Below are 21,036 nucleotides of genomic sequence, written 5' to 3' on the forward strand. Positions count from 1 at the left end.
ATATGACCAATAGCTCTTATTTCCTGGAAAAGCTATTCAAAATGCCACCTGATCCTCCCCAAACTCCCAAATCCCTGGACACCAGGTGGATTTGTTTGCTTTCAGCTTCTGTCGCTAATTTTTCTCACTTTGCCTTAGGACCATTTGCATGCAAAAATTCAGGAAAATTTTTTTTTAATTAAGGAAAATATACTTAAAATCAGGCATGGAATATGAGACAGCGTACTGATGGTAGATGAATAATGCTAATTGTGTGCAAAGTCACAGCTTTCTATAACACTGACTTGGCAGGTCAGAACCTTTTGGACTGACTATTGGGAAGACCGTCTCTTCTTTAAAGAGTTTCTAAATATCCTCCAGGCTTCAAAGAGAACATTTGAGATAAAGACCAAAATAAGTTGTGAATTTGTTTCTAGAATATTAGGGAACATCTTACAGAGGGAGAGGCCCTCACAGGATTCACAGTCTTTAGGGAAATATTCATTGAGGAATCTGGGTGAAGGTTTTCAGAGTTTTTTATTTACTACATTTTTGTAGTTGTTGTTTTAGATACACTATCTTCAGTAGAGACTATTTAAAACCAAACCAGGATTTGTCTGCTGCTGAGAACTTGAGGATGGAGTTCTAGCCATGGGCTCTCATGAGTTTGCTTTTTTCCCAGGGGCAAGTGGCCTTGCTTCTCAGGCCTCAGTTTTCTCCTCTGTAAAGTGGTCTTGAAAAGGATAGTCACGTCCACTCTCAGCATCCTGTGCTTCTCCGAATTTGAGTCAGTTCTGAATGAGGTGGATGAACTGGAGCCTACTCTACAGAGCCAAGTAGGTCAGAAAGCGAAAAACAAATATCGTGTATTAACGCATATATATGGAATCTAGAAAGATGGTACTGGTGAACCTATTTTCGGGGCAGCAGTGAAGACGCAGACACAGAGAACAGACTTGTGGACACAGGGTGGGAAGGAGAGGGTGGGACGAGTTGAGAGAGTAGCCTGGAAACATTACACGTCACTATATGTGAAATACATAGCCAGTGGGGATTTGCTGTAGGATGCAGGGAGTTTAAACCAGTGCTCTGTGACAACCTAGAGGGGTGGGAAGGAGGTTTAAGAGGGAAGAGACATATGTATACCTGTGGCTGATTCACGTTGATATACAGCAGAAACCAACACAATATTATAAAGCAATTATCCTCCAATTAAAAATAAATAAATTAGAAAAAAAAATCCTGTGCTTCCCCAAATCCTTGAGGGAGCCCCTTGCAGGACAGTCAGAGAAAAGAGGAGTCGGGTTCCTTACCCACAGGCTGGGGGGATGGGGAGGGAGGGGAGGAGGTGGAACCATCCAGAAGCAGAACAGAGTAGTCTTTCCCAGGGTCAGATTTTTGCCCCTGAGCTTGTGGAATGGAGCTTGGTCACTCCAGAGAACAGCAGCCCTTTTGCCTTGGCTGTCTGAGTGGGGGTCCACTGAGACACCCCTGTGCCTGGCTGATTGTGGGGCGTGAGCCTGGGCTGCCGCTCAGGGCCTCTGTCTCTGTGTACTTCCCCTTGGCCTCCTTGGTCTGAGCGTGGATCCTCTTAGTGGACCTAAGGAGAGTTTGGAAAATCCCAAACCCAGTTTCAGAGTCCAAGGAGGGTGGTCCTCTCAAGACCAAGCCCTGGGCTACTTCTCAGGTCTGGCCACACCCACCTCTGCATGCCCCTCCTCTCACTGGCTATATCTTCACTCTTGCCCTTCTGTCCCCTCTGCCTGAAGATTGACACCTAGTGAGTTATCTTGCCCTCCCTCAGGCTGAGTTCAAACACCCCCACTTCTGTAAAGTCTCCTCCCTGCCCTTGTTTCAGGGAGATGAAGTTCTCCTCCCTCCGCCAGGCAGATCTGCCGCTAATGTAGCACTTAGCAGGTTGCTTGAAAACCACTCTTCTGCTTGGCTCTCCCTAAACCAGGGGCTTCCAGAAGGCAAGGATTCCAATAGCTTCAACTGGGCTTTCCTAGCCCCAGTGACAGGTTCTAGCACAGAGTAGGTAGGTCTTGGTTAAACATTGGCCGAATGACAAGTGAAGGGAACCTGTGCTCTTTGTGGTTTTTTTGCAACCTGTGCTCTTTGTGGTTTTTTTGCAAATAGGTTCACCAGTACCATCTTTCTAGATTCCATATATATGCGTTAATACACGATATTTGTTTTTCTCTTTCTGACTTACTTGGCTCTGTATAATAGGCTCCAGAAGCAAGCAGGCAGGAGTGGTTTGTGTTTGAGCCGCCTCCCCGGGGCCCAGCTCCATGGTGGTGTCTGAACAGAGCATGCTAATCAGTCCCCTGCTGCCCCATATCCCTTCCATGCCAGGGACTGAGAGCTGGGCTGATGGGCATGCAGGGAGCCTGGGGCTGGTGTAGGTGGCAGCACCATGCTGTCCTTCTCTAGGGACCAAGGTGTGACAACTTGTGGGTCTTCCTGGCCATCGTCCCCAGTGGCCTGTGCTTCTAGCAGCACTTGGGGAAAACCACACTGTTTGTGCCTGTGACAGACACCTGTGTTGGAGGCTGAGGAGACAACTTACTTGGTACCAGTTAGAGAGTTCTAGTGGGTCAAGCTTTCCATGCCCATCAAGAGAAACCTGGGCAATGTCAACTTGCATGAAGGCCAGGGGGATCAGAGGAGACCAGGGGTTGCTGAGAGTCAGGAGTGAGTTTGTTTACGCCCCAGCATTTTCAGGTCCATTTGCCGAGTGCCTCCCACGTGTGTCCATCACTGTTCTAAGCTTTGAGGGAGCTACCTGACCATGTCCCTGCCTTCGGGGAGGCTTACTTTCTAGTGAAAGTCCAGGAACACCGAAAGGATGGGAGCCGAGGCCGGTGCACCCCTCCAAGGCTATTCTGAGCTGGCCTCTTGGAGAGGGGTATCTTTTCTCCATTCATTAGTCCTGGCATTCTTCCCCAAGATGTTGCCTGCCAGAAGCACCTTGGCATCACCCTTGCAGATTCTCAGCCCTCCCTCCTTCCCCAGGTCGTGTTAGAGACCCCTCCCCTAGACTCCCACCACACCCTGCACAACTCTGCCCCCTCCCCAACCTGCTTACCTGTGGACCTTTTCTCCCTGACCAACCGAGAGCCTTTTTGGTAACCAGGTCTATGCTTTTTTGTTTGTTTTTTAAAAAATGTATTTGGCTGCACTGAGTCTTTCTTGTGCAGTATTTTGTTGTTTAGTTGCTAAGTTGTGTCTACTTCTTGGCAACCCCATGGACTGCAGCACGCCAGGCTTCCCTGTCCTTCACCATTTCCTGGAGCTTGCTCAAACTCATGTCCATTGAGTCGGTGATGCCATCCTACCATCTCATCCTCTGTCGCCCCCTTCTCCTCTTGCCTTCAGTCTTTCCCAGAATCAGGGTCTTTTCCAGTGGGTTGGCTCTTGGCATCGGGTGGCCAAAGTATTGGAGCTTCGGCTTCAGCATCAGTCCTTCCAATGCAGCATGCTGGGTCTTTTAGTTGCAGCCTGGGCTTTCAGGGTCTAGTTTCCTGACCAAGGATTGAAGCCAGGCCCCCCCTGCACTGGGGGCGTGGAGTCTTACCCTGGACCACCAGGGAAGTCCCCAGGTCTGTCTTCTATTCATGACCACACCCCTGCAGCATGCTGTGCCTGGCATGGAGTGGGGCTTCCACATGTGACTGTGGAATTAATGAGCCATGGGGTAAACGCTTGGTTTCATTTATCCATCTTCCCCATCCACGCTCAGCTTGCACATCTGTTCTCCTCTCTTTCCGGTTGAGCCTTGGAGTGGGGCGAACTCTTGGGGAAGCTTCCAGAAAGCTGGAAAACTGGAGGAAATGGGAGAAGACCCTGGCCACAGTCAGCTCCTCTGAGTGTCCTCTCTGCAACGTGGCCGCTGGAGGCTCATCTGCCTTTGAACACACTCCCTCCCCCGGGCTGGGAAGGCGAGTAGGGTTCAGGGCTGACAGAGCTGAGCCATGAACGCGGACCCTCCTTGCTGAGGCCTGTGTGGACTCCCTCTTCGTGGGTGGAGATGAGGCAGTGCTGAGGGACAGACCTGCCCCAGTGGGCCTCCGGTTCAGTCTGCCCAGCTGGGCCTGCAGGAGAGCAGGCCGCCTGGGAATGGCTGGGAAGTCAGGCCCGGCCTTGGGCCCCCTTCCCCCAAGGCCAGGATGTGGCGTGGGACCCAGGCAGGCGGAGGTTCCCACCACTTGGCTCCTGCATCCGAAACACTCCAAGCCCAGGCAGTGTCTCCCAGCAGGAGGGGGTGGGGGGAGTCTCCAGCTGCCTGGGTCAGGACCCTGCATCAGGACCAGGGCAGCTCCATAGGCACCCACCTCTGACATCTCTCTACCACCTGGACAGCTGCCAGCAGCCCTGCAGTCCAGCTTTGCCTTGCCATGGGGGAAGAGGTTTGGGGATTAACCATTGCAGGCCCTGCCTGAGCCAGACTGAGACTGGTCCTCCCAGATCAGCTGGCATTCATCCACCATGTACCAAGGACTGGAGAGGACATATTTGCAAATGTTATCTCATTTCATCCTCATGTCAGTCCCATTTTCCTGATGGGTAGACTGAGGTGTGTGGAGTTACATAATCTGCCTGTGCTGGTGGTAGTGCTCAGTAGTGTCCAACTCTGCGACCCCATGGACTATAGCCCATCAGGCTCCTCTGTCCATGGGATTTCCCAGGTAAGAATAGTGGAGTGGGTTGCTATTTCCTTCTCCAGGGGATCTTCCCAACCCAGGGATTGAACCTGTGTCTCTTGTACCTCCTACATTGGCAGGTGGATTCTTTACCACTGTGCCACCTGGGAAGCCCATATAATCTGCTTAAGGTTATACAGTTAGTAAGAAAAGTTCCTATATTCCTCCTTTATTACAGTCTGCTATGTGCTAGGCGGTAATTCTGGGCACTGTGGATACACAATGAATGATGGACGAAAATATCTCAGGGAGAGATAGAAAATAATATATATAGCATCTCATATGGTGATAGGTCTATGTGGAAGATAGGAGGAGGGAAAAGGGAGTGGATGGTGTTGGAAGAGGTTTTTTTTTTTTATTTTAAACCTTTATTATTGCTGTTGTTACATATTCATCATTGACTATATTTGTTGCATTTAATTTTCTTTTCATTTAAAAATATTTTTATTTTATATTGGAGTATAGTTGATTTACAGTGTTGTATTGGTTTCAGATGTACAGAGAAGTGATTCAGTTATACATATACATATATCTATTCTTTTTCAGATTCTTTTCCCATATAGGTTATTATAGAATATGGAGTAGAGTTCCTTGTGCTATGCAATAGGTCCTTGTTGATAATCTTTATTATCTATAGTAGTGTGTATATATTAATCCCAAACTCCTAATTTATTCCCTCCTCACCTTTCTTCTTGGGAACCTTAAGTTTGTTTTCTATGTAAGTCTTTCTGTTTTGTAGATCAGTTCATTTGTATCATTTTTTAAGATTCCACATTTAAGTGGCATTATATATTTGTCTTTCTCTGACTTACTTCACTTAGTATGATAATCTCTTGGTCTATCCATGGTGCTGCAAATGCATTTTTTCATTCATTTTTATGGCTGAGTAATATTCCATTGTGTGTTTATATATCACATCTCTTTACCTGTTCCTCTGTTGATGGACATTAGGTTACTTCCATGTCTTGGCCATTGTCAGTAGTGCTGCTGTGAACATGAGGGGGGCATCTATCTTTTTGTATTATGGCTTTCTGCAGATATATGCTCAGGAGTGGGATTGCTGGATCGTATGATAGTTCTAGTTTTAGTTTTTTTAAGGGACCTCCATACTGTTCTCCGCAGTGGCTATACCAGTTTATATTTCCACAAACAGTGTGGAGGGTTCCCTTTTTGTACATGGAAGAAGGGTTATTTTAAGTAATCTCATCGAGAAGGTGAGTGAGTAGTTATTGCTACTTACACAGTATTTGCTGGGAGCCAGGCATGACCCTGATCACCATGTACGAGACCACTAACCCACTAACTTAATCCCTGCAACTACCTCCGGAGGCAAATTACTATTATTGACATTTTCAGTTGGGGACCCAGAGGCAAAGGGAGCCAAACTAACTTGCCAAAGAAAACATAGCCAATCAGTGGTGCTGGGATCTGCACTCATGCAACCTGAGTTCTGGCTCATTACCACTATGTTCCCCTTCTAGGGCTACACAGACAGTAAGTGGGTGGGCAGAGGAGGGGGCCTGCAGGACCCTATTACAGGCCAGGCAGGTACTAAGGGGGCAAGTGTCCTGGTGCCCCCTCCTCTGTATCCCTTTTGAGGGGGGAGGAAAGGGCAGAGCGATGGGTGGATTCTTTAACTGATTGAGAAGGGAGGGCTTGAGTATGTTTGCAGAAAATGATAGAGGGTAAACCCTCCAGATGCAGCTCTCCCCCACCCCCAGTTCTTCTCTCCTCTCCTGGTCCCTCTAGGCTCCTTCAGCTCCCAGAGGACTCAGATCTGAAATAAGTAGGACTGTTTCTTGCTCTTGTTCTAACCTGCCCTCCCTCCATATCAGCTTGGGAAGAACTTAGTTATGATGATGATGAAGGCAGCTAATATTTATTGAAAACTTCTTGAAATGGCTGGGGAACATGTGTACATTACAACTCACACGTGCAAGGAAAATAATTACTTGCTGGCATTGATCACTTGCAATAAAAACATCTTAGTCTGGTCAATAAAGTTATCTTCATCTTTTCTGTGATGTGAGACAGAGACTTATGGTCAAGTGAAGTCAGGATTCGGTCTTCCAGAGCGCCCCCCTTAGTGATCTGCTCACTGGGGAAGCTCCCGTTTTCTCACGGCGGCAGGTTCCCCGCTGATGTGCACTGACATGTGTTCTGTGTTCCCTCTGCGTCTAGGATCCTGGTGCTTGTCAACTCAAAAAAGATGCACAGCTTGGGAGTTGCGAATTCAGTTTTATTTGGGGCGAAATGAGGACTGCAGCCCAGGAAACAGCACCTCCGATAGCTCGGAGAGACCACCTAAAGAGGCAGTGGGGGAAGGTCAATATATAAGATTTTGGTGAAGGGGGGAGTTCAATACAATCAAGTGCTCACTTTACAAAAGGTTTTCTGCTAGTCACGAGCAGCTGATGTCACCATGAAGAGATTTCGTACTTTTCTAGTTACGAAGAGATGCAAAGATTGGGATCATGCAGTCAGTTCCTGAAGATATCTGCCTTTCTAAAGAACTGCTGCACCAGCTTCCGTGGAGCACAGAGTGCCTCACTGCACCCTGAACTCTCTCAGGGGGTGTTGAAGGTCAACAGCTGCAGCGGCATAGGGTTCGGTCTCTGCAGCAGCACATGGCAGATGCCCATGTTGTTGTTCAGTTGCTGACAACTGTTCTTGGCAAGTGCCAGTTTGTAGTCGATGTATTGAAATCCGCTGAAGGGGCCAGGTCTGCTCTTGTCCCTGGGGCTTTTAAAGGGTTCCCTGGCACCTGTTGCTGACGCTGTGGCCCCTTCAGGTCCCCCACTCTCCCAGACACCCACCTTCCCCTGGAGGGCCCGAGTGTCCAGCTGTTGCCTGGGTTTGAAGGCCCATTCTTGGGTGGGCCCGAGGACAGCCCCCGGTCCTTCCCAACCTGCCCCTGGCAGAGCCCTGTTGCTCCGAGCCCAGCTGAAGGTGGGGCTTCTCCACGGGGCGTGGCATTTCCCCAGTGTGCAGCCCCTCTCCCAGGGACAGGTCATTGGCTCCTTTCTAATCATTTCCCTCCTCCCAGCTGTGGAAGTGAAATCCTGGTCATTTACTTCCTTCCCCTCCTAGTCCTAGAAAGTTTCTCTATTTCCACTTCCTGTCTAGAGTAAACAGCATTGCCTCTTAGTGACCCTTCCCTGTTCAGCTGACCTTTTTGTTTGGGGGGGTTATAAATCTTCTTTGACCAGAGAAAAGGCCATGGTTTAGCTCTCATATTAATAGAAGGATATAGGAGGGACTTCCTTGGTGATCCAGTGATTAAGACTCCTGGCTCCCAATACAGGGGGCACAGGTTTGATCCCTGGTTTAGGGACCCTGCATGGCCACATGATGTGGCCAGAAATCAACAAACCCATAACAACAATCAGAAGGGTACAGGAGAAAAGGAAAAAAAATTAAACATCTGTATTTCCCAGAGGCAAAATATATTGGGAAATATTTTCCTCATAAAATACTCTGTTATACAGATCTGCAATATTATTCCTGAATTTGTCAGTTACTCCTCATGACAACACTATGTGGTATGTCCTGTCCTGACAAAGAAAGTGAGGCATTTGAGGAAGCAGACTTTCCTAAGGTCTTAGAGTGGGTTACTGGCAGAGCCAAGTTTAGAAGCTCAAATTCTGGATTCTCGGCTCCATTCTATTCCTAGGGCCTTTGCTTCTCAGAAAGGAGTCTTGCGGTCGAAGTTCTTCAGCCCTCAGTAAAAATAAAATGTTGCCCCTTGAATAACATAATCCTCCCCAGAGAAAGGGGGATTGGCTTCAAGTTGACTCAGCCAGGGGTGAATATCAGGGCAAACCTCTCATATCATAGAAAATCTCACTCTGTGTTAGCAAGGGCTGTCTTCAGATTCTCTCCTATTCCTAGGTATGTAAAAACTTTCATCCTTCTTGTTATTTTTTTTTTGCTGTGTCCTGTCAGGCATGGGATCTTAGTTCCCTGACCAGGGATCAAACCCCTGCCCCCTGCATGCATTGGAAGCAATGACTTTCACTACCTGTTGGGATGATGACTGTGCTTGATAAAAAGTGTGATGTGACAGCCTCCTTCTCACTCAGCTTCCCTAGCTAAAGAGGCCTTTGACTCACAGCTGTAGCTGCTTTGTGTAGAGCCTGGTACAGCCCTGACTCAGCCCACAAGTCAGATGAAGCTGTGCCCTTTTCCATCTGCCAGTAACTATTTTCCAGCTCTGAAGACCGTGGTGCACATTTGAAAATTCAGCTCTGGCCCCTGGTTGCACTGACGTTGAATAGGCCAAGGCGAGCACCACCTAAAAATAGCGAGGGGAAATAACCTTTTGCTTTATATATTTAGCTTTTATGACATAATGAAGTTATTGGTATTATAACATTTTTTCCCTTTGGCCACATGTACATGGATTCATTTTCCCAGAAGCCCCAATACCCGGGACATTCTGAGATGAAGGGACAAGGAAGGGACAGAAGCGAAGTCAGTGAGACATGGTTAAGATGATCTGAAATGGCAGGAGCCAAGCCACTGCACAGGCTCAGTGTAAGACTTAACTACTTCTCTTCATTGCCTCCTCCAGGAAGCCTCCCTAGTGTCCTCCTGGTCAACAACCAGACTGTAGCAGATGCCTCTCTCCACTTACATCACAGTGCCTTACCTGTGTCCATCCCATATAGTGCTAGACTAGCTATTTGCCTGCCTGGCTCTCCCCCTAGACTGTCATCATTAGGTACTTTATTCAGCTCTTATTTCTCATGCCTAGTACATCCAAAAGGTCAATAAATGTTGGTTAAGATGGTCCCTAAGGTGCCGGATACAGAGGCTGAGTGAGTTACTGAAGGTGACATGCGCTGAGGCTCAGACATGTTTCTAAAGTCCACAGGACGAAAAGCAACATGAAGCCATAAAACATGTTATATAGGTGTATTTTCTTTGGTGTGATTTTTGTGTGTCAGCAAAGAGGATGCTGTCTCACCACTGGCTGGGAGGTCTCTTCTCATGCTAAACAAGAGGATTGAAGAGCATGAGCGTGAACTTGAAGATGTCAAAGGGACACTGTTACCTCCTTTGGACCGTGAGCTCCCACTCTAGCGCTCTCTTCCTTAGGCTGTAGGAGGGCAGAGACTGGAGTCCCTGCTACCCAGCACGTGCCTAGTCAGAGGGTCACCAAGGCCAAGCTTGTAGTGCTCACTGTGCGACAGGTCAGTAAATCAAAAGAGATGATTTTGGGGGGCAAGGAGTAGAGGTTTCATTTAGAAAGCCAGCAGATTGAGAAGATGATGGACTAGTGTCCCAAAGAGCCATCTTACCTGAGTTAGAATTCAGGCTAGTTTTATACCTAAAGAGCAGAGGGTGTGGCTGGTTGTTGCAAACCTGGTGCAGTAATCCTTGGTTCTTGCAGCTGTCCATGTAGGTCTGATCACAGTATTCCTATAAATATCCAACATTAATTAGATATTTATTGATAATTGTTCTACTTTTTATCTCTATATGAATGGGAAAGTATTATACCTTTAAAGGTCAGAGTCTTGAGAATGGGCTATTATGTGTATTTCAGGCTATAGGCAACATTCTTTTACCAATGGACAGAGCCAACATGACTAAGCACTGGCAACAGTGCACAAGGGTTAGAGCTAAAGAAACAGATCCAGTATGGAGTCAGGTTTGTTCTCCTCTGTTACAAGAGCAGATGCTGAGTAAACATTTGTGGAATGAATGGATGGGTGGATGGATGCATACATGGAGGAAGAAACTCTTACAATCAGGTGAAGTTCATCCAAGGAAGACTTCAGGGAGATGAGCTTTGATGAGCTTTCCTCTTTTTTATGAAAGTGGAAAGGACATGGGTTGGCAGAGATGGAAGGGAGGGCTTTGTGGTTGGGTGAGGGGAGGCAGGCCATTGGTACCAGTTGGCTTGGACACTTCTAACCAGATGCTGACTCCGAATGCCCATCTCTTAGGGGAGAGGAAGACTTGGGGGGCTGTGGGAAGCCATACAAAGACACAAGCCTAGAGAGAGGGTTTTCCCCTTTTTGCTGTGCTTCTTTTCCTCCAGCACTTGGAACTGAACACATTGCTAAAATTCCTTGAGTCCCTAGGGCAGGGGTGGGGGTGCAATTGGAGGGGGGTCAGTTCTAACAAATGAGTCTGGACAGAGGCATGTGGAGTGTGGCCCAGAGAGATAGGGAGGGGAGAGGGGGGAGCACTGAGAACTTGGAGAGGAGGGAGTTCTATTTTGGGCAACTCTGACTTCCAGCCTCTCTCCCAGCCAGGTCTGCAGCAGACCCCCACCCTCTGCACACAGTTTGCTTGCCCCTTCTGTGCACTGGCTTCTGCTCCGTTTCTGGCTCCCCTCCTGCATCCTTTCAGACTTGGCTGTTTCTCTCTTTGGTGTTCTGCCTCTTGGTATTCTTGCCTGCCTTCCAAAACCTCCTTCCCAGTCTGTTCAAAGAAGCCATCCCTGAAAAACAACATCATCTACAAATAATAATCAACATCGACAGTTTGTCTTCAGTCCTACTAAGTGCCAGGCACCACACTAGGTGCGTCATGTGTACTGGTCCAACTCACAAGAAACACATGAGGTCATTGTTCCTGTGATGATGGCTGTTTGAAGAAAACGAGCCCCAGAGAGGTTGTGTGAACCCCAGGCAAGGCCATCCTTAATGTTGGTGGCAAAGATCTACCCAACTGACAAACCTGTGCCCTTCTCTTCTCACAGCTGCACAGCCCTCCCTCCGAATCAGAAACTCTGAGGGTGGGGCCCATTGAGCTGCATTTAACAATCCCTCCAGGGGATTCCAGAACCACTGGTTCAGCTGATCTGGCTCCAACCTGGCTGATCAACCTCCAAGTCCACCCAAGATTTGGAGAAAGCTGATTCATTCACTGCTATTACTCATCCTTAGGATTCTGTTGACTGGCTCCAGGCAGAGGGCTAGATGCCCAAGGTTCCTCAGACCTTGTTTCCCTGGTTGAGAAATAGGAGCAACCCCCACCCTTAGAGAGGAGCATCTCTCTGGCTTCTCATTTCCAGGAGAGGATCTTCCCAAGAGTGGTTACTCAATACTCACAGCACCTTAGCGTCACCCAGGGAACTTTTACAACCATCAGATATTAAAGCCACTTATGCCCTGATCCCACCCTCAGAGATGCTGGCCTGGTCCGAGGAGGGAGCCAGGCTTTAATGGACGTGGGGGTGGAGAACATTGGCCTCTCCCTCCCCATCACGTCCCCAGGGGAAGAGGCGAGGCATCTTTGACCAGTGACTCTGGGAGGTAACGAGCTGGGCTGGCCAGCACTCCTCCCTTCTCTGGGTTCTGCTATCTGCAGGGTGAGCGCATCTGGCCAGCTCTGGGTGGTGAGGTTGGAAACCGGCTCCTATGGAAGGTCCACGGTCACCCTAGTCTGCCAAGGACTGGACACGTCAGCTGGCCTCACTCACGGGTGAAATATCAGGAAGCCCATTTGTCTAAAGAGACAGCCGCACACTCCCACAGCTTTATCAGGAACGTGGCTGATACTGTGACCTCCATCTGTTTGCTCCGTGTATCTCTTTCTCAGCTGGCCCTGAACTTGAGTCAGAAGAGAAAAGTTTCATAGATGGACCCTGCAAAACCCCAACACCTTAGGCTGGACAGGTTAGTGTTGAATTTCGTGGGAGGTCATGAACAAGCCAGTTAGTTTAGTTAGTGGTCAGTAAAGGGTCATTGCCTTTGAATCAAAACGCAGCCCATTCTGTGTGGTGTAGCACCACTGCACCTCTCCAGGGAGAACTGAAACCTCCCAGCCTCAAACCTCCACCACCAGTTAACTCCTTGGTCCTCACTTAAGTCAGTGAATGTCGGTGGCTCTGGGTAGGGTATCAAAGGATCCCTCTGTAGCTGTCTGTCATTCTTATTGTTGTTGTTTAGTTGCTTCAGTCATAGCCAACTCTTTACGACCCCATGGACTGTAGCCCACCAGGCTCCTCTGTCCTTGGGATTTCCCAGGCAAGAGTAGGTGGCCATTTCGTCCTGCAGGGGATCTTCCTGACCCAAGGGTCGAAGCTGTGTCTCCTGCTTGGCAGGCGGATTCTTTATTACCGAGCCACCAGGGCAGCCCTCTGTGTCAGAGAAAAGCACAAATTCTATTTAGAGTTGGCTCTACCTTTTAAAACAAGTTCGCAGTTGACACTGATGCTGCTGGTCTAGGGACACAGTTTGAGATTAGGTGAGCTGAGTGAAAACAAAAGGCAGGTGAGCGTGGATGAGGTCCAGTGTTTGGCGAGCTTGGCTGCAAATTAGAATCACCAGGAAAGATTTACACCTTGCCCCTCCCTCGCCCCCAGAGCCCTGTAGGGTAAATGATCCCGTTTTCCTGGGAGTCAGAACTTCTTAGGGATGTGGGACTTTCAGGATTAAAACTGAGACAGTCCTGAGCAAAGGAGGATAAGCTACTCACCCCAGTGGCTCCCCCGTTGGGAGATTCTGCCCAGACACCCACCCAGAGATTCTGTTTTAATTGGTTCTGGTTGGGATTCAGGCATAAATATTTTCAGAATGTCCTGTGATTCCACTGTGCAGCCATGGATGAGAACTTGGGGGATTTGAGCACTACTCTGGAAAGAAGGGTGAATTCTGGAAAAAAAAAAAAAAGGGTACAGATGTGAAAGAGAAGGGAAGAGGATGAAGAGTCAATGAAACCAGCTGCATCCCAATCCCTTGAAGAACTTGTTAAAATGCAGATTTACGTTTACCCAGATCTGATTCAGAAACTCTGAGAGCAGGGCCCTGGGATCTGCAATGTTGAGAAGCCCCTTAGGGTGGGATCCACTGTCCTTGGGATTCTTCTGTGGAGAGTGGGAAAACCAGGAGCTAAATTGAAGGAAGAGACCTGGAAACCCAGTGTGTGCTCCAGGTGGGTAGCCTGTTGACGGCTTTGGGCCTGAGGCCAAGAGGAGCAGTGAGTGAGTACAGGTAGAGAAGGGAAAGGTGCAGGTCCAGGGAAAAGAGGTCAGCCTCTGCCTGGGCTGGAGGTCAGCCAAACTGGTAAGAAAGGATGGGGCCTTGGAGAAATTCTTCCAAGCTGTGAGCACGAGGTGAGGTCAGTGCTGCTGGCCAGACAGGCAGGACCCATGGCCTCCCATCCCCCCAGGTCTGTGACCACACAGCCATGCCCTGTGTGTCTGAGTTGGGTCCACATAGGAGATCAAAGGGCCCATGAAGGAAGCGTTTCCAAGTGGAAATCGACTGGGCGTGGAGACTGATTGGATAATTATAACGTAAAGGAGGGAACATCGTGCGTTTGTGTGTTTGTGTGCGCACGCGCTTGGTGGTCTTTTGGACAGCCTGTCAAAACCTGCCTCTCATCCCAGCCCAGTCAGTTATGTGCTTGTGACCTTGGGCAGATCACCAGACTTCTCTCAGCCTCAGATGTGAAAGAGAAAGGAAGGGGATGAGGAGTTTCCTGGTCTAAACTCAGGATGCTGATACCCACTTCTCGGAGTCTGATGTGGTCAAGAAATGAGATAATACGTGTAAAGGCCTGGCATGTGGCACGTCTCAAGACAGAGGAAGTGTTAAGGATGAGTCTGTGGTTTGAACCTCGGACTGTGGCGTCACACACAGAGGAAAGCTGAGGTGGTCTGCAGGCAGGAGAAGTGAAGACGGTTTGAGAGGAAGTCGGTGGGAATAGTGCCAGCATTTCAGAACAGACATGTGGGTCGTTGGAAATAAGGAGCTGGAGATGGGGGAGGCGATGCTTCGGGAGTGACCACTGGCTGAATTCATCTGAAATGAGACGGAAGGTTTGCTGGGAGGGAGAAAGGGTGAGGGAGAAGGACAGAGACCGGAGGTGTGAGCCTTGGCCAAGCCCCAGTACATCAGCTTCGGGACCAGCTCTTCTGGGTGCAGGGCTCCCAAGAGACTGTGCGACGCTGGTCCTGAACTCAAGGATGTTGCAGCCCACTGAGAGGGACACTATTCAGGAAGCAGCAGCGGCAGCTCTGATGTCTGATGGAGAAAAGCAGGATGCTAAGGAGGGGCGCCTACCACACCTGTGGGCAAGGGCACAGGCTGCCAGGTGGGTGGGCCGGAGGAGGGGGAGGGTCCAGGTATGGGTGCTCCAGACAGGAGGACCAGCTGGTTGAAATCAAGGAGATGAGAGAAAGAGTGGAGCGTGGGGACAGCTGGGTTGGAAGTCACATTGTTCTGAAACACCATGTAGACAGAACTGGGGAGACAGGCTGGAAAGAAGTGATGCTGATGTGCAGAAGTGCAGCTTCCAGGCTAGGTGGACATTGAGGAGGGAGGCGAAGGAGACATGAAGGGCCCTCGGTGAATAAAGTTTCTTCAGTGCAGAGAATCCAGGCACTGCTTATAGGGGTGTCTGGGTCAAAGGAATGTGTCTTAGGGATGGGGGAGTGCATGCGGAGCCTGCCCCTGGGCTTGGAGCTACGGAGGGGACCGTCTGGGTTCCAAAGGGGAAACCCCAGCTTCTATAGCCTGAAGTCTCCCACCCAAGGTCTCACTTCCCTTGGAGGAAGCATCCCATTCTAGACGCACAGGGAGGAAAAATATCTTACGCCTTTTACATACGAGATGTCTTTTGTTTGCTGGAAGGGAGTGAGGGCAGCAGAAACAAACAGAAATGAAAATGTCCAGCGTTTCGTCTGGGAATGCCAAGATCTCATTTAGCCACGCAGGTCGTCTGTCAAGTTGCACGCTTTCACCTCTGGCTAAGCGCCACTTGAGACACCTCTTGATGGTGTCTGGCCAAGGTCTGGATGCCTTTGACCTCCAGTGAACTCTTAAGAAGAAAAATGGTTGGAGGACCTGAGTTCATTGCGTTTGCCATGAAGATTTTATTTCTGGGGTTAATAACTTCCTCCTTTCTCTATTCCCCACCCACACCCCCTGCCGTCAGATGGCTTTCATTCATGCCACACATGGCGTTATGTCATGTTCCTGGGGCACTCAGTATAGATGGGGGAAAAGCTCATTGGCATAAGAAAGAATAATGAATATAAGACGTCAAATAACATGAAGGGCTGCAGAGTAGTATATGATGCAGCATCCTATAAAAAGGGTAGACATCAAGGGCTCTGAGTTTATTTGGAAGAATTCAGGTAGCCGAGGATGAATAAGAAGGCTGCTTGGAGAAGGTGGGAACTGCACAGGGAAGGGAGAGGAGGAGGAAGCAGAGGTAGGCCTGGGCTGGGGGATAATGTTGCAAACCCAAATGTAGAACAAGCAGAACCAATTTTTTTTTTTAAACTGTATTTCAATGCTAACACATTTTTCTTGCTTTTAATATTTATCCAATTGCAGAAGGACCTACAATCTTTGTGTCTGAGTAAAGTCATCACATTGATGATAGATCCTGTAACTGATGGGGTCAAGAATTCAGGAAATACATACTGCAGTGTAGCTAATCCATCCGCTCCCATCAAGTTCCTGCTGTGTGTGCAGAAAGAGCGAGGGTCAGGGGAGTTGGAGATAGAGCGGAAGTGTCCGTGCCCTCCAGGAATTTTAATCCCTTGAGCAATGGTGTGTTGAGGGAGGAGTGACCAGGGAGCAAGCGGCCGGAGGGTGAGGTGGGATGGGGAGGAGAGAGCAGGGTGGGGAGCAACCCAGCAGTTACTGTGTTACCCCGTCAAGGCAGTTAGGGCCAGGAAGCCACCCCAGATTAAAGTAACTTGTCTGCGTCCTGTCCTGACCATTCAGGGACTGTGGGTAACATTTTTGGAAACACGCAGGGAGTGGCTGGCTGGGCTGCTCTTCCTGGGAAAGGCTGCCCGAGCTGGCTTCCTTGGAAGATGGGCAGGACCAGCTGCGAGATTCACGGGCCCCAGCGCAAAATGGAGAGGCAAGGCTGCTTGTTCAGAAATTACTAAAGATTTCAGGACAGCAGCAGCAGAGCCTTAAACCAAGCCAGCGGCTCTTGTGAGAGTGCCTGGCGCTCATCCCCAAGAGGCTGGCCCTGAAGATGGGTAGCCTGGATCTTTCTGTGGCTCAGCGTGGGCGGTAAGATGATGGGGCCTGATTGTTGCCCGTGGCCAAGGGATAGGGCTTCTCTGTGCCAGTGGTCAGTTCTTCCCTGAGAATTGGGGTGGGTGATGGGAAGGCTTCCATGGCTGGGGGGCGATGGGGTGGGGGGCGGGGACGACAACTGTTTACCATGATGCTGCCATCTCTGTGCAGTGGGAAGGCTGTGTCTGCGTTTTGGAATCCATTAGACTGAGGCTCACATGTTTTATGATCTCTGCTAGCTTGGGCAAGTTGCTTACCTTCTCCTGAGCTTTAATTTCCCTATATGTAAAAATGCATAAGATCATCTTTGCAGGCTGCTGGGATGATTAAGTGAAATAAAAAAGGTGAATGTTTGAGCCCAGCCTAGCTCTTAGTAAATGTTAGCATCCTTCTTTCTAAAAATGTGCTGAATATCTATCTTGTAAAATATGGGGCATGGTTTAGTTTGAGGACACATTATTGTCAGCAATTTGTTTTTTTTTCCCCATCTTAGGCTCATTGGGGAAGGGGCTAAACTATAACATCGGAATTTCAAATAGAGGCAGAGGGAGTGTACACATTGTGTTTTTAAATTGGAGGGTTGCTCATTGTGTTGGTTTCTGCTGTACAACAACTAGAACCAGTCGTAACCATGTCAGTCATAACTTCCTCCTGAGCCTCCCACCCCTCTAGTTTATCACAGAGCACTGAGCTGAGCTCCCGATGCTGTTCAGCAGCTTCCCCCTAGCTCGCTATTTTACACATGGCAGTATATTTACGTCAGTGCTGCTTTCTCAGTTTGGCCCACCCTTTCCTTCCCCCACTGTGTCCACAAGTCTGTTCTCTACATCTGTATCTCCATTCCTTCACTGAAGATAGGTTTATCAGTACCATGTTCCTAGGTTCCATAGATATGTGTTAATATACAATATTTAACTTTCTCTTTCTGACTTACTTTCACTCTGTATAATAGGCTCTAGGTTCATCCACCTCACTGCAACTGACTCAATTTTGTTCCTTTTTATGACTGAGTAATATTCCATTGTATATATGTACTACAACTTCTTTATCCATTCATCTGTTGATTGACATCTAGGTTGCTTCCATGTCCTGTAAATAGTGCTGCGTGAACACTGGGGTGCATGTGTACACCTTGTTAATATATGCTGAGGAAAACACAGTTATGTCTTCTGTACAAACACATATACCCAGAGAAATACACACATGCATGTGTACATACATATTACAGAACTGAGTTGAAACTGGGTTGGAATGAGATGGTGTATGACAGGAGAGTGTGGGTGTCATCTCCTGGTTTTAAACCTCCGGGTCCTTATCAGTCAGAAATACTGACCTTGCTGGGTTGTGTTGCGATTCAGTGAGATGCTGAATGTGGATACTGCGTTCTCTGGTCCATGGCAGGTACAAGCGGTTTTTGGTGGATCTCTGTTCCCAGGCCATCATGTGGTTCACAGGAAACTGAATACAAGGCAGTGTCTTCCCCACAGTAACATTTCCTGAATGTTACATTTGGGCAGCTCCTCATAAACCAAGCGTGGGCCAAATTTAAATTGGCATGGAGGCTGATTGTCAATGATATTACTGTTCCCCCTGCTCATATACATCAGGGAGCTAGCTGGGTCTTCTCTCTGCAGAAACTTGAAAGTCAGTAGAATCGTGTGTGTTTATTTCCTGGGAATGAACACACATATACATACACACATCACCTATACATCTGTACCATGCCACATACACACACAAACACACACATAACACTACAAACACACACACACATACCACCCAGAGTTGCACCCTAAAGAACGCTGAGTGCCGTAGAACTGATGCTTTTGAACTGTGGTGTTGGAGAAAACTCTCAAGAGTCCCTTGGACTGCAAAGAGATCTAACCAGTCAATCCTAAAGGAGATGAGTCCTGGGTGTTCATTGGAAGGACTGATGCTGAAGCTCCAATACTTTGGCCACCTGATGCAAAGAGCCAACTCTTTAGAAAAGACCCTGATGCTGGGAAAGATAGAAGACAGGAGGAGAAGGGGAAGACAGAGGATGAGATGATTGGATGGCATCACCGACTCAATGGACATGAGTTTGGGCAAGCTCTGGGAGATGGTGATGGACAGGAAAGCCTGGCGTGCAGCAGTCCATGGGGTCGTAAAGAGTTGGAATGACTGAGTGACTGAATAACGTCATCACACCACACCATACGTACACCTCTGTACCATGGCATCAAACCCTTCCACATGCCAGCATGCATTCACATCTTCCCTCCCTCTGTTTTCTGGTTGTTTCTGAGCATCTCCTATACTTGTCCAGTGAGCAAGGATTGGGTATCTCCCCCACCTCTACCCGCATCTCTCTTGATGTCTTGTCCTAGAATCTCCAAGTCATGGCCACCTTTTTCAATCCCATCTGCTATGTCGTCTGTCTCTAACAAATTCCAGAACTGTAACCTTGGCTGAAGGTGTCTTATTTTTACCCACCAGAAGCCTGGGGCTGCTTTCAATTCAGCTCTACCTCCAGCAGCATCCAGGTAGAATCAGGCCTGTGCTTCACTAGGCTTCTGGGGATCCCTCAGCTTTTCTCATGCTTTCGTAAAGCCCTGAATGTAACCACCCCTGCTAGGAGCCTGGGGTCGGAACAGGGGCAGGGAACCCTGATGGAGGGGCTGTGATGTGCCCAGAGCTGTGCCGGCTGCTTGATGCCTGCTCTTTGTTTGATGCTCACCTCTAGGAGGTGGGGGTTGTCCTCTGTGTGCCTATAGGAAAGTGAGGCTCACAGGTCCTAAGTAACTTAGCCACAGGCTTAATATGAAAGCATACACTCTTTACAAGAAACCATCCCGCCTCCTGGAAGGCCAGACGAGATCAGCTGAGACCTAAACCTGAAGAGAGTTCCTTGTTCACCTTCCCACCACCTCTGGGCTGTGAGATCTTTCCTAGAACTTGTAGAGAAGCTTATGATACTAGTAGTCTTCTAGAGCAGGGGTCCCCAGCCTCTGGGATCTAATGCCTGATGATCTGAGGTGGAGCCGATGTAGTAATAATAGAAATAAAGTGCACAGTAAATGTAATGCGCTTGAATCATCCTGAAACCATCCCCTACCCTGGTCCATAGAAAAACTTCCACGAAACCGGTGCCTGGTGCCAAAAATGGTTGGGAACCACTGCAGGAGATGCTCACCTACGAAAAAACAATTCATCAGGTTGATTCTTGCTTGCCTAGAGGAAGTAAGAAGGCAACCAAGAGCAAACCAGTGAGAGAGGAGGGGACCTATCCTGCTAGACACCTGCTGTTCTAGAGGGTTGCCACCTGCAGACACCAAAGCCCTTGGTGGCTGGGTATTGTGAGGCTACGAATATCTCTGTTTTGTTTGTTTTTAAACAACTTCATTGAGATTTAATTGAAGTACCAAAAACTTTACATCATCAAAGTACATAATTTGATATATTTTGGCATATGTAAATACCTTTGACTCCATCACCACCCTCAAGATCATGCTTAACCATCATCCCGCAAAGTTCCCTTAACCCTTTTATAATCTTTCCCTTCCCACTCTCCACCCCCTCCATAAGTAACCACCCACCCGCAATCTTTAGAAAGATCAACTGATCAAGTGATCAATAGATCTTAGCCTTAGTTTTTAGTCACTATAGGTTAATTTGGGTTATCTCAAATTTTAGAGAAGTGGAATCATACAACATGTACACTTTTATCCTCTGGTTCCTTGTACTTAGCATAATTATTTTGAGCTCCATCTACATGTGGCGCATTGCAGCAGTCCATTCCTTTTGATTGCTGAGGAGTATTCTATTCTATGGGTACACTGTACAATTTGTTTATTGATTTGCCCATTGACAGACATTTGGGTTGTTTCCAGTTTGGAGCTACTACAAATAAAGCTGCTTTGAACATTCATTAATAGTGTTGTATGGGCACATGCTTTCTGTGTTTGGGGTAAATACCTAGGAGTGGAAAGACTGGTTCCTATGGAGGTGTGAGTTTAACTTTTTAAGAAACAGCCCAGCGGTTTTCCACCAGCAGTAAGGAGAGCTCCAGTCCTCCCATGTCCTCAGTGGCACACGGATGTAGCTCTGATTTCAAGGGTTGGTTGGTATGGAATTTGTGAGCCCCGTAAAATGACCAAACCTGGAAGTTGAACCACTTGGCTTTCAGGTTGGACAGGGATGCCCAGTGATGCTGAACCTAAGAATGTAGAATCAGGTGCTCCTAGAAATATCATTCAGATGGCTGTTTGCAGAATGCTGGGAGTGGGGGCAAATGAGAGGTTGGCAGCGATCCCAGCTTGAGACCCTGTGGGACTGGAGCTTGGTGTTTGGGAATGAAACAAATG

General features: G+C 48.3%; 1 protein-coding gene across 7 annotated transcripts in view; it reads left to right on the plus strand.

Annotated features, from left to right (window-relative positions):
* The window catches only part of DAAM2 (dishevelled associated activator of morphogenesis 2), a 127,245-nt gene that overhangs the window by 40,141 nt on the left and 66,068 nt on the right, over positions 1-21,036 (plus strand). For 2 of the 7 annotated variants that reach the window (XM_081523240.1, XM_081523242.1), the window contains exon 1: positions 16,412-16,684. The exons of the other annotated variants lie outside the window; for them this stretch is intronic. The gene's annotated coding sequence lies outside the window, so the exon portion shown is untranslated. Of the gene's footprint in view, positions 1-16,411; positions 16,685-21,036 lie in introns of those variants that run through there. 7 annotated transcript variants of the gene reach the window in all.

The sequence above is a fragment of the Giraffa tippelskirchi genome, chromosome 8, assembly GCF_054371585.1.
Source record: "Giraffa tippelskirchi isolate mGirTip1 chromosome 8, T2T-mGirTip1v1.2.pri, whole genome shotgun sequence".
NCBI classification, from domain to species: domain Eukaryota; kingdom Metazoa; phylum Chordata; class Mammalia; order Artiodactyla; family Giraffidae; genus Giraffa; species Giraffa tippelskirchi.